Consider the following 17,911-nt stretch of genomic DNA (forward strand, 5'->3'; position numbering starts at 1 on the left):
TCTTCAAGGAGGAGCCTGAAGAAGAGATTATCAATTAGTAGCTCTGTTATTCTTACTTTTTTCAGATTTAACAAACATTTATTAAATACCTACTATATGCCTGGCATTATGCTATCTCATTTTATCCCCACGACAATCCTGGGAGATAAGGGTTATTCTTATCTCTTCTATAGATAAGTAAACTGAGGCAAACAGTGGTTAAGTGTCTTGCCTAGAGTCACATAGCTAGAAAGAGAGGGGCCAGATTTAATTTCCAGTTTTCCTAAATCCAAGTCCAGTGATCTAAGAACTCTGGAGCCAAGATGGTAAAGAAATGCAAGTGAGGCAACAAGAAAAAAATTCCTTACCAGAAGAATTGTTTCAACATTCCAAAGAAGTAGTAAAGTCTTAGAAAAATCCCTCAAACCCTGCTTCCCCGATAAAGGAACTGTCCTTGAGGAAGTGTATGACAACAGAAGGTCCTTCTAGCCTAAGGAACAAAGTCTCCCATATTGAGTTGGCAGTTTCTCTCCTCTCCTTTCTAAGTGCTCCCTGAACATCATGGAACACCCATAAACCAAGTGAGTACTCCCACTGGTCCCAGTAAGGTTAAGAAAAAATTTCACAGGGATAGAACTCCCATTGTTCTGCTCTCGTACAACGATTTTGGATCTGAGCTGTTCCTCTGACACTCTATGAGTCTGCTTGAATCAGAACGCAGCCCGATACTGGAGGCAGGGTGTGGCAGGGGGTGGGGGAGTAGCCATTAGCTGGAGCCAGGACTCCTGAGTCCGACTGCCCATGTCATTCCTGATTCTCCCAGTGGCACAGATAATATCTGTTTCAGTTCTTCTGTTGGCTGCAAATGTTGCTCACAGACCCTGAAACAGAGTGAACCAAAGTCTGTAGACCAAGAGGTAGAGGTCATACAAAGCAATAGAGTTAATATGGAAGATGAAAAATAAAATTCTCTGGCTGCCTTTGATCCCCAAGATCAGATCTTCAAAAGCATTTCTGGCTCATTAGAATCAAGGACTGGAAGGCTGACCTCCTGGTTTCTAATCTCAGAGTCATCCCCTCTCAAGTCACTGAGTGAGTCGCCAATCCCTTCATCTCTCAGGTCTTCTAGCTGGTGAATTAAGTACAATGTCTACCTCAAAGAGCTCTGCTGAGGATTAATTAATGTTTTCAGGATGCTTGTAGATATACAAATGAATAGCTCTTTAAAAGAGTAGAGTCTCATTAGGGTTACTTCTGGGGCAGTCCTGAATCATAGAAAGCAGAGTTAAAACCTGCCAACTTGGTGGCATCAGCTCACTCATCTCCTTCCTACCTGGGACCATCCCTACTCAAAGCATCTCTCCTGTATTATCTGTAGCAGGGGAGCATTAGATACTATTTTGTATTGTTAAGTTGGCATTCACATAGATTATGGATTTTGATTTCTCCGTAGAGGCCATCTAGTCCAAACCCCCATTTTTCAAGAGACCCAACAAAGTGAAGTGATTTGACTACAACCACACTGGTAGGGTCAGTGACAGGATTTGAACCCAAGTTCTTTTACTCCACATCCAACGACCTTTCCACTGAATGATGCTACTTCCTTGATGTCTGTTCTTTCATAAATCATAATCTCATTGTAGGCAAAGGTCATGTCTTATAATTCCTTGTATCCCTCACAAGGTTTTGGACATAAAAAATGGTCAGTAAATATCTGATTTGTTGATTGAAACTTGGACTGGGGAGAGGAATAGGTGCCTACTGTGCCAGATATTGTGCTCTAGGTGTTGAGTGCACAATGACAAAAATGTAATTGCTCCCTGCCTTCAATGAGCTTACATTCAGTAGGAGGAGCCAACAGGTTCCCACAAGAAGAGGCACACACACTTTCCCTCTAAAAGAGGCTTTGGGATCTGAAACTCATCTAGCAGTGAGGGAAGATCTTACTTCCATTCAATGAAATCAGCCCTTCTATTGCCCTTGTCCTCCTAGCTCTTTCCAGGGGGGCCCCAAAAGGTCTCAAACACAGAGGAGAGTGTTGTCATTAGAAAGAAATAACAAAAACTTAGGTGACTCAATTGTTGTTATCCATAAAAAGATGGCCTGGAAGGATCATAGGACCCCAGAGCATCCTTCTAGCCCAAGGAACAAACATCTCCCTGACTTTTCCTAATCCTTGCCCTCCTCCCACTCCTCTGCAATTATTAGTGCCTAGCCACTCCAAAATCACTTAGGAATTATTTTGCTGATATTTATCAACGTACAAGTTAGCGCCCCCTCCGTTAAGGGCAGGCACCATTTCTTTTCCAGTCTCTGTAGAACAATGTCCAAGTGAAAATAAGAACAGCAGAATTGTTTTGGAAAGAGAGAGTTATACACATCTGGATAGTCAGGTCAGGAATCCATAGCCCTCACCTCTCCAATTTAAAGGAAATAATCAATCAGCTGAGAAGAGAAAGAGCCAGCCTGCAGCTCAAGTCAGAGTTTGCAGGCATTAGGAGTTACCTTCACATTCATGACTTCCCTTCTCTCATTCTATGGTCCAGCCCAATGGGTCTTCCTACTATTCCTCACATACAACATGCTGGCTCCTCTTTCCATGCTTCTGTTCAGGTTGACACGCACTCCACATTACCCCCATACTTGGAATGCACTCCCTTCTCACCTTCCCCTTTTAGAATCCCTAACTTTCTTTCGAGCTCAGCTCAAGCCTTACCTTTTACACGAGACCTTTCCTAATCCCCAGCTGCTAGTGCCTCCACACTCCAAAATTACCTAGGACTTATTTTTGCAAATATTTATAGATACATATACTAGTTCCCTTCATGAATGGAAGCTCCTTGAGTGTGGGAAATGGTTCCATTTTTGTCATTGTTTGCCCAACCCATAGAACACAATGCCTGGCACTGTGGATGCTCACTGAACACTCTTTGACTGATTGGTCATCAGATAATAGCTTCCAGTCCCAGTTATGCAGTGTAGAAAATATGTTGGGCAGCTGGGTGGCAGGCAGCTAGGTAGCGCAGTGGACAGAGGGCAGCACCTGGAATCAGGAAGACCTGAGTTCAAACCTGATCTCAGACTAGCTGGGTGATCTCTATTTCCTTCAGTTTCCTGTATGTAAAATGGGAATACTAATGGCACTTACCTCCCAGGGTTGTTGTGAAAATCAAATGAGATCATTGTAAAGCTCTCAACACAGTACCCGGCATATACATACATACATACATACATACATACATACATATATATATGTGTGTGTGTGTATGTATGTATGTATACACAAAGCATATACATATACAAAAAGATATACGTATGTATATATTTACGTGCTTGTATAAAAATATGTACATATATGCATGTGTGTATATACATATTTACACACATATATATAAATATATGTACATACATATGCCAGGTACTGTGTTGAGATATATATGTATGTATGTACGTGTGTATATATATACATATATACAGTAAGCACTTTATAAATGTTAACTATTATTATTATTATTTATAGATATAACAGACTAGAAGGGACTTTGGAGATTGTTTAGCCCAGCCCCCTCATTTTACACTTGCATAAATTCTTAGAGAAGAAATGACTTGCCCAAGGTCATCCTGCCTTCTAGTTCACTGCTCTTTCTAGCATCCTTTTAGTCACATGATCTTGGGTGGGTAACATCCCCTCTGTGAGCACCAGCTTCTTCCTCAACAAAATAAAGGAGTTTGATTAGATAACCTTTGAAGTCCCTTCTGGCTCTCACTTTAGGCCAATAGCATTCAAGGATGCCTGAATATGGTAACTGAGGCATCGAGGGAACAGAGAAAGAGGTACAGAGTCGTAGAACCAATGCCTCTGCCTTTTTTCTCCTGTACTTCAATAATGTCATAGTAATTGTCATCAATCTCTGGAAACTCCCACTCTTAGAAGTTCCTTCACTCTAATAAACTTTACTCTTGTGGAGAGGTATACCCAGCATGGTGGGCATCATGAGACTTTGGCCTACCCAACTCCTGAGATTTAGACTTGACTCCAGGCCCTCCTAGATCTCTGTCTCCCATTGGAGCATGCTCTAGAAAGGGGAAGAGGAAACAAAGCCAAGGGTTGGTCCCTGGTAGATTCTGGGTCTTTCTTTGATCAAACCTCCTGAGGCATAACAGAAGCAAGTCTTCTGTTGCCTCCTCTTGGTCCTTCTGGCAGCTGCCATGATACCCACCAAGGCTTGGCAGGCTAAACATTTGGCTTGGCTCGCATACTGTGTAGTCAGTTCTCTGCCAAGGGGCAGGTGTGGGTCAGCCAGCCACCTTTTTGATGGAAAATTTTGAGTGTCAACAGATACACATCTCCACTGTATCCCACAGGTACTCTCTTCAGGCCAAGAGAAGCCAGCAGTCCAAGGCTCTTGGGAAGGGATGATTTCTCACTGAAGTTCTCCCTCTCTGAAGGGAATCTGTCATTAGAAGTTGGTGATGGCATCCCCTTCCCTAGAAGTTTTCCACAAAAGAACACTTCCCTCCTTCCCATTAACATATACACAGCTGAAACTTAATACCTGCCCTCACTCTTCAACAATAACACACACACATATACATAAACAAACACATGCAAGCAACTGAGGAAAGGCCAAGACTTCGGGAAGAATGAGTACTGATATAGGCCTTCCGTCCTTTCCCAGGCTCCATGACTATTAGGTCACTCCTTCTCATCCTTGCCTTTTGGAAACCATAGTTCCCTTCTACTCTTAATTCGGACACTTCCTATAAAAAGCCTTCCCAGATTTCTCCAATTGTTGGCACTGCCCATATATACTTACCTATGTACAGGTGGTTTTTGTAAAGTGGAACGTAAGCTCCTTAAGGGTTTCTTTTTGTCTGTGTAAGCCCAGTGCCCAGCACACAGTAGGCATTCAATAAATGTTTTTTTAATAGAATGATGGCAATATTAACATCCCCATTTTGTGGATGAAGAAACTGAGGTCTGGAGAGGTAAAGCTATTTGCTCAAGCTCACAAATCTCATTGGTGGCAGAGAAGGGACAAAAAACAAGGCTCCTGGCTCCCAGCTCAGTTCCATTTCTACCATGCCACACTGACTCTCATTTAAAGGACAGTGCCACCAGTGCCAACACAGCCCTCCACACTAGTGTGATACACTAGAAAGTGTGTCAGAGCTGATGTCAGAAGACCCAGATCCAAACTCTTTTTCTAACACCTACTAGACAGTGACCCTAAATAAGATTCCGCCTATCTCTGGGCCTCACTTTCCTCATCAATAAAATGAAGAGATTGGATTAAGAGCCCTCCCGCTTTAAAACAGTGGCTAAATGACCTGGCTTAATTAAATTATTCCTTGACTGTAGTTCCAGTCCCTACTTTGAGCAAGAAACCCTATTACTGATCTTTCTCCTTAAGTATCAACCCTCCACAGCTTCCCCTATAGGGTAAACAAGGAAGTGGCTGAATGTAGTTTCCTACATTCCCTGCAGGGCCTGGGGACAACTGGGGTAATCTTGATGAGCTGTGACCCTTGATACAGGTCAGTCATTCAATAAGCAATTATTAAACACCTACTATGTGCAGGTTGTATGGGAAATTTGGGCTTGAGTAACCCTAAATGAGCTGGGCAGGATCTCTTCCTCCTGTTTAAGAGCCCAGGGTATAAGTTTCTCCACAGACCCATGAAATATGAATGTCAGCTGGGGGAAGGGGAAGGATGGAGGCTGACTGAGCCTGAGCTTTGAGCTCCTCTGCTAGTTATATCCCTATCCCCCAACTTTCCCCTTCAGCCTCACTAGGCTTGGCTCTGCTCTTTACTTTGCAGTATCAGGGCTTGCTAGCTGGCATGCTCCCAGAGGTGGGGTGGCCTTTAAGATGTTTCCTAATCAATCACTGCATGGTTGACTGAGAAACAAGCTGGTCTTATTACAGGTGCAGAACAAAGACTCTCCCTCCCCTAGGCCAACCCTTCCTTATGGAACCACATCATTTGTCAATCCTCTTCTTCAAGACAAAACCTCAAGATGTCCAGAAGGAGCTGAGACATGTTGATGTTGTGTGGTGTAGGAAGAACTCTAGATTCGGGACACCCAAGTTCAAGTTATCATGTAATTCTACTCTTTATTAGCTATGTGATCTTAGGAGAGTTCTTTCACCTTTTTTACCTCAGTGTCCTCATCTCTAAAAAGGGGGCTAAAAAGGCAGGATGACACAGATTTTTCGGGACATGGCCAATACGAGAATTAGCTTCACTTGACTTCATTTTTGTTTTGTCTTTCAATTGAGAGGGGAGAAAAGGGAGACAGAGAAAATAAATGCATGTTAATTTTTTTAAAAATTATATTTCAAAAATGCAGGTCATAATAGCTGTACTAGAGTGCTTTCTAATCTAATTCTTCAATGTCTTTAAAGCAAGGAACTGGAATGAATTTTGTTGACTTGGGCAAACAAACAAAAAATGATGGGCAAAATACGAGCTCTGTTTGGGAAGTAAATGAATTAATTTTTAGTAAGTGGCCTGCAGTACTTACCAAATAAATGTAAAGGAAATAGAAGATAAAAATACCATAGAAAAAAGAAACAACACATTAAAGAACTTTAAAAAATGTTCAGTGCCTTAATAATAAAATGGCAGATCTTGACAGGAGAATACAATGCATCTTTAAATTAGTTAAGGACATTTAGATCTCTTCTCCCTCTTTCCAGTTCCCTGGTAAGCACTATACTCATTTATCCTCATTTTTCTCAGAAGGCTGCCTTACTTCATATTAAGTCATTGAATGGGCAAGCCCTGGGAAGGATCTTAATTTAGAAAGGTCAAGGTCACTCACTGCAACCTGGGCCATCTTGACCTTTGTCTTGCCACTGGACTTCAATGACTCTGGAGGAGAGATTGAGGTGGATGACTTTACCCAGTTCTACCCTACTCATACCCAATTCACTTGCAAGTCAAGACATCATACTTGTGATGTCAATGGACCTCTTCGAGAATGAAAGATGAACAATACCAACATGGAATCTGACCCATTCCATCAGACATTGAACATTCTAGCTCAGCTAATTCAGAGGGCACATTCAGGGAACTCAGTCTTATTTTCTATCCAGAAAGATTATTTATTCTAGAAAAGTCTTCCAGAGAACACCTAGTTATAGTATTAGAGTGAGGGAGGGGGAATCCCACTGGATTTAGAGTCAAAGAACTTGGGTTCGAGTCCTGTTTCAGCTATTTACTAAATGAACAACTCACTTCATTTCTCCTGTTCTTAGGTTCCTCATCTGGAAAATAAGGAGGAAAGAAAAGATGATCTGTGAAGTCCTTTTTAGTTTTCCATCTCTTCTATTCCACCCTGCCTATAAGCAGGCTCCTAAATTATCATAGACACAGAAGCTTCCCTTCCCAGCTCCTAAGCTAAGAACACACTTAGCTCATCTCCTAGTAACATAATATAGAGTGGAAAAAAGCCCTGTGTACCCTCCATTTTCAGCCAGAAGAGCAGTGGTCTATTATTTGACCTTAGAAAGTCTTCTAGACTTCAAATTCCTCATTTGTAAAATGATGTTGGACTTCTAACAATCATTTCTGATCTAGTAGTCTCTGATCCATTATCCTCATCTGTAGCTGGTATGCACCAGCTATTTTTCTGAGCTCTCCCCAGGGATAAAATCAGTATAGAGTGAAACATCACTCATTACTACGTAACTCAGACTTCTCTGGGCACACCCAGCTCAGGAGATGCTCTCAGGAAGCCTTTTGAGCATTTCCAATTTGCCTAACCTGGAGTCATTGCTAACACATTTGATTGCCAGTAATTCTCTTTTCTGATTCTCTCCTTCAGTTGTGCTCTTTCTGCCATTTTTATCAGCTACATCCAGAAGATGAAGATCCCAGTTCATCCACAGTGAGGATGCAGTGAACTGAGCTACTAGGAGGGAAAGGACTTTCCTTCCCTTGCTCCCTCTCTTTTACCCTGACTCAGAGAATGAGCTTGGGAGTGTTTCTTTCTGCTGTAACCTTTATCCCCAGCTTCGGGAGCTGTAAGTGATCTCCCATGAGACTGGGAGATTTTGGAGCCTGGAATGCAGGTATGGTGGGGTAGCCAGTCAACCCAGAATGAGAACTCTGAGAAGCCAGGATGCCTGAGACTCAAGCCCCAGGGGAGTTTTGGACTTGGAACTGGGACAGTGTTCTACAGGAATCTAACTGAACTATGAAACTAATCTTGCTCTCTTCCCCAGAGACAGGAATAAAATGATAAAATCTAATACAATTGGCCTTTAGGTGGTAGGGAGCAGGATGGACATGTACTACAACTATAATTCACTTGGAATTTCAGTTTTTCCTGGAGATGATGAGGGGGAAAGTACACTATTTGTATGTGACTTGAACATCAGCCCCATCTTTGAGTACCAAAGATAACTTGGAGGAAGAAGGATTGACGTAGAATGCAGATCCAAATCTCTCTAGCAATACAGCCTATTTCTGAAACAGAATTGTCGTCTCCCCCCTAAAATGATTAGAAGATAAATTAATGAGTATGTATTACTGGCTTCAATCATGCTGTTAAGTGGTTTTGCCTCAATGTTTTCGGGGAAGACCCTTTTTCTCAGAGACAAGGGAGTTGTTTAAGCATTGACTGAGAATTTTCTGTTAAGACCAAAATTATCAATTTTTTAAAAAAAGTAATCATATTTTTTAAAAGAACACTAAATCCCTAGATGTCATGTCTGAGAATAACATAGAAATGAAATTGGTACCATGGAATGAACAGTGGAGTTGGAGTCATGGGTTCAAATCTCAGATCTAACTGTGGGCAAGTCATTTAACTTCTCTGGGACTCAGTTTATTAATTTGTAAAATGAAGGGGTTGGATTCTAAAGTCTCTTCTAATTCTAAATCTACTATTCTATGAACTCTTTAAACAGTCACCTCTTTCAAACTTATGTCCTCCATAAAGCAAACTTCACTAGTTAAAAATCACAGTGTGATTCCATTTCTCCTTAGGATTCACATTCCTAGTTTGTACTAGACTAATTCAAATCCAACCTTAGACACTCACTAGCTGTGTGACCCTGGGCAAGTCACTTAGCCCTGTTTGCCTCAGTTTCCTCATCTGTAAGATGAACTGGTGAAGGAAATGACAAACCACTCAAGTATCTTTGCTAAGAAGACCCCAAAAAGGGGTCAGGAAGAGACATGTCTGACATGACATGACTGAAAATGACTAAACAACAACTAGACATATTTTTTGTACCTGTCTTTTGCCTATGTGCAACGTGTGCATCTCTCATTCAGTGGAGAGTTCCCTGAATGTGCAATACATACATCTCTCATTCAGTAGAGAGTTCCCTGAGAACAAGAACTATATTTTCTCTTTCCTCTGGACCTCTCCACCAGTGCAGGATCCACCCACTCCTCTGGATTTCTCCATTCTGGGAGATGATTTCAGCCCTCTGCCCCTGGGGCTTCTCCCTCTGAATGGTGATGGAGAGCTCCTCCTCAAATCTCCACTTTAAGAAGCCACTCAGGACAACCATTACTTAATTTTCCACCCTGCTGCTCTCCTCTGGGATTTTCCATAATGCCCTAGGAACCTTTTTATCCTTCAAGGTAACTTCATTTAATCTATTTTTTCAGAACTTGAAATTACAAAAATAGTGAAACTGATTCAGAGACCAAGAAACCAGTTGGATTATTGTATAATCACACTATGAAACATCATTATCCATAAACTACATCTTCTCAGTACATTCAACAAAGGGAAATTATCCTGTGTTCTAGATATAGGCAGAATTTTTTCATCTTCCATGAAAATGGTAGTATTTCTTCTTATACGAAGATGAATCAAATTTCTATAAGATGATGAGGAAATTGGGACATGTGTGCATTACCCTATGACTCATCTCCTGCTTTCAACCTTAAAAATAAGTCATTTCTCATGCATTCAAGCATTTCTCAAGCATTCATTCTCTTCCTCAACTAAAGCTTGTCATTCTCATCCTTCAAATACCTGCTCAGAAAATTGTCCATACAAACGCTATCCTTCTCAAGTCACTACCATCCTGCCAGTCAACACTAGAGTTTGGTCCAGCTGCTGCATTATGTATTTGTTTACGCATCGGCATGTCTTGTGTATATTTTGTGTGCAAGCATATAGTTACAAGCACGGACCTGCTTCTTCTATTAGACAAGAGGCTCCCTAAGACCAGAGACACTGTCTTCTCTATTGATTGAGAGCTCCCAAAGACAGAGTTTCTCTCTCTTTCTCTCTCTCTCTCTCTCTCTCTCTCTCTCTCTCTCTCTCTCTCTCTCTCTCTCTCTCTCTCTCTCTCCACCTCTCTTAGACAGAGATAATATAGATATAGGTATATGCATATATGTATATATACATATGTGTATGTATGTGTGTGTTTGTAGGTGTATATATGTGTATATGTATGTGTATATAGATAGATGTATATATGTGTATATAGGTATAGATATACACACATACACACACACATTGTCTCCCTCAATAGAACATGAGCTCTTGGAGGGTAGGAATTGTTTAATTTTTGTCTTTATATTGCCAGTACATAGCACAATGCCTGATATATAGAAGGCACTTAAAAAAAAAAAGGTTATTAGATGGTGCAGTAGGAAGACCACTGGTCTTGGAGTCAGGAGACTCTTGGCTCTGCCACTAACTAGCTGTGTGACCTTGGACTTCATGTCTGTGGGCTTTGGTTTAGGATCACATTGAATATATTAGCTAACTGTAACCCTCCAATTCCCCAGACTGGTTGTCCCTTGAAGGTAAAGATCACAGAATCACAGAGCTATGTATGCCAAAGCTGAAAGGGGTCTCAAATCTTACTGACCCAAACTGGAACTGGACAAATATCCCTACTAAGTGCTCACTCACTTGCCCAAAGTTCCCAAAGGAGCAATTGCCTTCAAAGACAGCCCATCCCATTCTTACATCATTCTAATGGTTAGGAATTTTTCTTCATCTCTCCCATCAGGCTGGGAACTCCCCAGAAGCAGAAGCTGCATTGCTTAGAATCCTCCAGGACTGGAATTTACATACTGGAAGTATTCAGGACAGGGGTGCAACTGACAAAAAAAATCCTGGTGTCCAAGATCCCTGTGCAGTTTTTCAAAAAAACAGCTTGAATTTGAAATAGAGATTTCACAAATGAGTATCTTGACTCTTAACAAGGCCTGACTCTTTCAGATTTTTTTAAGCTGTAGCAAAACTCAACTCTTCTACTTGCTTTGAAATTCTGTTTCATAGAATTAGGGTATGTTTGTTCCCTCTAAGACAGGAATTCTTAATCTTTTTGTATTTCATGGATCCCTGGGCAATATGGTGATGCCTACTCACTATTTCTCACGATATATTTCTAAATGAATAAAATGATTACGTAGGATTACAAAGGAAACCAATTATGTTGAAATACAGTTATCAAAATATTTTTTAAAAATTCCTAGAGCTCAGATGAAGACATTGGAAGTTCCTCTTTCACCCCAAGAAGTAATCTCTTGGCTCTGAAAATGTCAATTTCTTTACCCTGCTGATGTCAATGACGATGTCATTGAGAGGGAATGGCGAACAGCAGTTCATGTATGCACTGAAGTCAGGGCCAAAATGAGAAGTTGAGTGTTGCTGTCGGAGGGATCCAGGTAAGATATCACAAAGAGCTTATGAAATCTGAAAACAAACATACTCCAAAGGCAAATGAAAACTCTCCCTCTGGAGTTTTGGAACTGGGGAAGCAGACGTCTGTGGGGGATGATTTAGGCACTTGGAGGGAGGGCAATGAACTAGACAACCTCACATGTTCCCTTCTGGCACCGGAGTCTGGGGAGTCTCAATTTAAGTGGCCTCTCCAGTCAGTAAGCTTCTGGGAACTCTAGCAGGGGTCAACGAGTTCAATACAAGCTCACCAGGTGCTTTGGGATGGTTCTTACCATAGTTCTTCCTCCCTTTTTTCCCCTCCCTCCTTTTCAGGGGCATATATATGAAATAGAAAGATGGAAACCAATTGGCCCATTGCAGCCTACATTCCTTCGTCCACGCCACGTGACTCGGTTGGGCTTTGCTAGGACTTGTGCCTTCCCATAGCTACTGTTGCCTTGTTTCTCTTTCCTGTTCATCCATTTTTCAGTGGTGGGCCTGAGGGGAGGATGGTGGAGGCCTTGTAGGGACAGAGCATAGTCCAATTTTCCTTGCCTAAGAAGTCTGCATGGGCAGAATGAGAGATAGAACTCACCTGTCATCTGGGATCACCAAATTTTTTTTAAAGTACTGATTAACCTCTCTTGACCTCAGTTTCTTCATCTATAAAAAGGAGTTAATACCTGTAGGGCTTATCTCAGAGGGCTGTTGTGAGGGGCAAAGGAGATAATGTACACAAAGCACTGTGCAAGCATTAGGTTACCCTCTAAATGCCAGTTATTATTATGAGCAGTGTGTGAAAGACTACATTTTTGAGTTTAAAATGTCTTCTACTTTCTCTTATGGATCTACCACACCTATACTGTCACGCCTTTCCCCAGAATGGCATGGCAAGATTACTTTAAGTCCAGAACAATTGCCCTATTGATTTTTCATAATTGGTGGTGCAAACTAGTCCTTTAGTCACTGCCAAGCTGACTTAACAGGAGAGCAGGATACACAGAAAAATCATCTGCTGTGAAACACCCTTGAATGCCCTGCATTTTTGCATGCGTTGAAACAGGCCAGGAGAAATTCTGGCTGAAACCTTAACTTTAAGACAAGTTTTTTTCTGAAGAATATTGAGTTCATTTGGAATGAGATGAACAAGTTCCATTGCTAAAATAAAGATTCCAGAGGAAGAGACTTAAGGACCAAACGTTTTACTATTTCCCATCTGAGATCTAGTTTCCCCAAAGGAGAGAAGCAAGGGGTCAGTTTTAAATTTACAATTCGCTGGCTTGCACTTGTGAGTTTCAACAAAAATAGACAACTTTTGAGAGCATTCAATGTACTTATGAGTCTATACTCAGGAGAGTATAGACTGAGGCATGACATACAGGCATTTGTAAGCAGGCACACCAATTAGGTGAAAAGCATCCAAAGGGGCAGAAACTCTACCCCACCCCCAGGCACAGAGAGAAGTAAACTGAGACATTTATGTTTGGAGATTCAGACTCTGGAATCAAGTCAAAGAAATGAAACTTTTTATTCCTTGGGAAATAGTGTTTCTGAAAAGGAAGGACTAAGAAAGACTCAGTCCATGGGCTCAAATGGATTACCATAAAGCAGTTCATGTAACAAAGCCAGGATAATGAAATACAAAATGGGAAGTTCATCTAACTAAGCCTCCTGGAAGTCGTGTGGGATGTCTTCATTTGTAGCAAGCGCAATTTAGGTTAGACTGCAGGGTAGCGTTCTGGTAAAAGCACCAGACTTGGGGGTAGGCTACCAAGGTTTGAATCCTACCTAGCTTTAGATGTGGGACTTTGAACAAATCATCTAACCTTTGTGGGTCTCAGTTTCCTCATCTGTAAAATGAGGGAAGTTTGGTTAGATGGTTTCTAAAATACCTCCTGGTTCTAAAGTCTAGGATTCTAAGGCCTTGCAAATTCTGCTGTGCCTGAAAGTTGGCAGAGGATGGTAGTGGGATGATGAAGGGAGATATAAAGATGTTTGAAATAATGCCCCAAAGAGAACAGTGTCCAAGGTTTTTCCCTGAGGAAATTCCCTAATAAATAAGTACAGAGCCACTGTTGATCTACACTAGAAGTCCTGGGGAGTTCCAGTCCAAATAGACAGACAGATAGACGATATTTAGATAGATAGAGATATTTAGATAACACAGATGATAGACATTTAGGATGATAGACATATACATACATACAATCTTTTCAGGTTGAAGTTTCCCCCGGGTCCTTAAGCACAATTCCTTAACAAATAGCTCTTCTGATGGAGTATCTCCCAAGGCCAGTCACATTCCCCACCTTCTTGCCTTATTTTTTCACACATAGATTGGCCTTCGTTGAGAGGGAGGGACAAGTTGTTCCAAATATACCAATGAGTCTTGGAAGACGCAGATTTTACTTTTAGGGAGGATCCGAGACCAATAACCAGACACACCGTCCAGGAAAAGAAGTGGAATGTGAACTAGAGGGATAAAGGTGGGGTAAGGGTCCCCAGGCAATACAATCCACCTCCTCATGAGCCATTAGTGAGAGTCCTTACTGATTAATGTGCTCCCAGCTGCCATTTCTGGCTCATTCACCCAAATGATCAGCTCCCCATACCCCCTCCCCACCCAGAACCCTGAGTTCACAGGGGGAAAAAGCAATCAAGTTCTTTGAAGTGAGTTTGACTCAGTCCTCTAAGCCTCCAGGGAGGCAGCCTCAGCCGAAATAGACCTGAATCATAACCCCCTTGCCTGCATCAATGACCCCATGAGAGTGAAGGAGGGTCAGGGATAAAGGTCTGGGAGGGAGGGAGGGAGAGTTAGGTGCCTGGTCCCACCCAGTTAAGTACAGGGAAACATTTAGTGCCTAGATCCTTTCATGGAGCCCCCTTTTCCCTTCTCCTTCCCTAACTTCCCAGATTTGGTTTGAATAACATAAAGATACCTTGGCATAGAGTTTGAGGAGCCAGGTAATAGGGAATTAGAGAGCTCTTTGATAAAAGAACTAATGAGACTATCTATGGAGTATTTTTACAGAGCCTTTCACAGTTTGCCTTTTTTCCTGGTGTAGAGGGAGAAAGATTCATTGACTTGGTATCCTGGAAATGCCCAGTACCCCAGACAGATGGACCCACTCTATTGCCTTTCAAAATTTTTTTTATAAAAATGCTGTTTTAGTGTCTGCAAAAGAATTATATCAGTCAACACCCTTGCAATGGGGAAAAATAAAGCAACTGAGTTACTGACATGAGCAAGTTGGACATTCTCTGCATACCAGCCATATTCCCTCCAAATAGGACCCAGATTCAGACAGATCTTGGAGGTGGCTAATGTCTCCTTTAAAGAAAACATGGAATCCTTCCACTTTCTCTGAAGAATCAAGGGAATAGAACTCAGGCTTGCCTCTTCCCTCACCTCCTAGGAACCAAAGGATGGGACCTTGGACAGATATGGTATATTAGACTCCAGGAACATCCCAAAGGAACAAGGGAATAAAAGAAAAGCAGATGGAACCCAAAAAGTTGATTCAGTGGGGAAAGTATTTAACTTGGAGTCATGAGACCTGAGTTCAAATCCTAACTGTTTCTTGCTACCAGTGTAAGTTTGGACAAGTCATTAAATTTCTCTGCTTTCAGCTTCCTCATTTACAAAATGAGGGGGTTGGACTAGATCTCCAGATCTCTGATACTTACATGGTTGGGACCCTTTGGGGTTGCTTTTTGACAAGAGTAGTTCAAAAAATCACTTGAGAAGAGCCAGATAAACCAGAAACACCGGTTCTAATTAGCCCAACCACCTTTTCCAACCTAGATACAACTGGGGCAACTGGTCTTTCACTCGGGAAACTTTTCTCAGGAGTAGAAAGCCACAAGTTCTGGGGAACAGACTTTTAAGAGAAGAAACCAGTATTAGTGGTCTGTTAACACTATGCATTGAACTCCCCCGAGCCTCCAGTGTGAGGCATCCAAAGGAAGGGACTCAGTCCCTCCATTTAGGAATCTCCCAGTGTGATGGAGGTGACAGAATACCCATGTATTCATATATAAATACAAGCACCAGCAACATAGCCTCCACACAAGCAAGCAACATGTAGTTTTAGGCACAGAGCAACCTAAATATATAATTGGAATCAATATTTGAAGTGGTATGAGGGTTGGTTACCAGATAGGTTTCAATGGGGTAAGCTGGGCTAGTATGGCAAAGTCCCCTAGGGGAAAGTCATCTACAAGCAGAAGGGTTTGACAGAGTGGAGAAAATGTCCCAGGAAGAGGGGTTTATGTAGCCTTGAAGGAGCTTTAGAAAAGGAAAAACTTACTCCAGTAAGAGTAGATTGGATTGTGGCAAAAAACAAAACAAAAATACCTTGAACTGAGGGGAGAATAAGGTAAAAGAAAGAGAAGTGCAGGATGAAAAACCTCCATACTGTAGTGGAAAGTTTCTATTTGAGGTAAGAAGGAAGCATTAGTCTTCCAAGTTTCTTGTAGAATTGTAAAGATGTAATCATTGAGGCTGTAGGCCCAGGAGAGATCTATTCCGTTTTCAAATGGCTGAACACTATTTTAGGGGCAGATTTGAGACTAGAATTGGAAATCCTAAAGAGCAAAGAGAGACCTGCAGGTTCTGGCAATAGGGAAGCCCAAACATCTTTTTTTTCTTCTTCCTTCCCTTTCCACCCTGGATGCTTGGACTTTGCCTCCAAAGGAACCTGAGAAGAAGTATGAAAGTATAAGCTCTCTGAGATCAAGGATTGTCTCTTACTCATCTCTATATCCTCCTCCAGCACAGGTTGTAGGTTTGCCCATGGTAGAAGATCAATCCTGGGTTAGATTGTTGGCTGACTGATGTGACCTTCTGAGACATTCTATCAAGCACCCTAATTAGACCTTTACTAGATTTAAATTCAATAATACAATTTTTAAAAAAATATGTGTTAATTTACTTGCATTTTAAATATCAGATATTCTTACTACTTCTGTGTATTTAAAATGTCAATAGAAAATACAGTCAAATTCCAGATAGTCCCTTCCTTTAGGTCTCCTTTGGTCTTGGAGACACTAAAGTGGTTACACCCCATCTAGATTAAGGGCTCTTTAGCTAGCCTAGGAAAATTACTTGTCCCAATGGCTTCCATTGTAGAGCTAGACCTGAAGACCTGCCCCTCCCAAGCTTTGAGCTCCCTAGAACCTTGTTCAGCATAAACTCGCTGGGCTGGGTGGGGCTGAGAGAGGTCATTGTGCGACCCAAGAAACCGAGGGAAGGCAGCAGAAGAGCTGCTGATACCCCTCATCGTCTTCCCTCCCTTCCTTAGGACAGCAGAGGCTCCAGAAAGCACGTTCAAAGCCCACAACTTCCCTTCCTGGTCTCCCCACAAAAGAGCTGCTTCTCTGGCCATCGGGACCAACACCGAGCACCACCCAACAAGCATTACTAACCTTCTAAGTCCCAGACCTCTTAGCACCTTTAGGGAAGCCCAGTGGCTATTGTCACTTTTTCAGCTAAAGACAAACCCGAATCCTCAAGGGAAGTTGCTGAGACAGCACAATGTCCTGGAAAGAGTACTGGACTTGGAGTAGGACAACCCTGATTTAAAATGTATTGTGATGGATGATCACTGACAAGTTACTTAGTCTCAAAGCCTCAGTTTCCTCATCTGTAAACGATATTTTCACTATCTCCCTCACAAGGTGGTAAGACTTTTTCCTCTCCACTTTTCCAGGACAAATGGGAGGTCGAGGAACAGCTCCTTATTTGCTCCAAGAGCGGAGAAGCTAGCCAAAAGGGGACTAAAAAGTTCCCCTTCAGGTCTCCACTCTAAGCACGGGAGGTGGGGAAGAGTGTCCCTCGGGATTGCACTACAGAGTGCCCCCCAACAACTTGGGGAACTGGCTACCTCCCTAAGTCACCAAGCCCCAGGAAGCGACGCTGCTTTTCTCTGCATTCACACCGAACGACAATGCCGGGCTCCAGTCTCCGCTAATTTTCTAGGATCCAAAGGACTTAGGACTGGGAAGGACCTTTGTTTCGCCCTTCAGACAGCCTCGTGTAACGCAACGATCTAATCTAACACCAACGCACCAGACTCAGAGTCAAGATATGAACTCGAATGAGACTCTGTTCCATGCTCTTTGCAGCATTCCTCGAGGCTAGCCTCTAGAGGACAGCCAAGTGTGGAGCCATAGCTGTCGGCTACCATCTAGTCCTGCCCGGCTTCTTCTGGACAAACCCGTCCAAACCCCAACCCAGCACAGGAGAGCCTGACCTCCACTCCTCCACCTCCAACAACC

The 17,911-nt window shown here is 42.2% G+C and overlaps 1 protein-coding gene across 2 annotated transcripts in view; it reads right to left on the reverse strand.

Moving 5' to 3' along the window:
* The window catches only part of PKP1 (plakophilin 1), a 77,625-nt gene that overhangs the window by 59,053 nt on the left and 661 nt on the right, over positions 1–17,911 (reverse strand). The window contains exon 1 of one of the 2 annotated variants that reach the window (XM_072648231.1): positions 348–10,263. The exons of the other annotated variant lie outside the window; for it this stretch is intronic. The gene's annotated coding sequence lies outside the window, so the exon portion shown is untranslated. Of the gene's footprint in view, positions 1–347; positions 10,264–17,911 lie in introns of those variants that run through there. 2 annotated transcript variants of the gene reach the window in all.

Source organism: Notamacropus eugenii, chromosome 2 (genome assembly GCF_028372415.1).
Source record: "Notamacropus eugenii isolate mMacEug1 chromosome 2, mMacEug1.pri_v2, whole genome shotgun sequence".
Classification (NCBI taxonomy): domain Eukaryota; kingdom Metazoa; phylum Chordata; class Mammalia; order Diprotodontia; family Macropodidae; genus Notamacropus; species Notamacropus eugenii.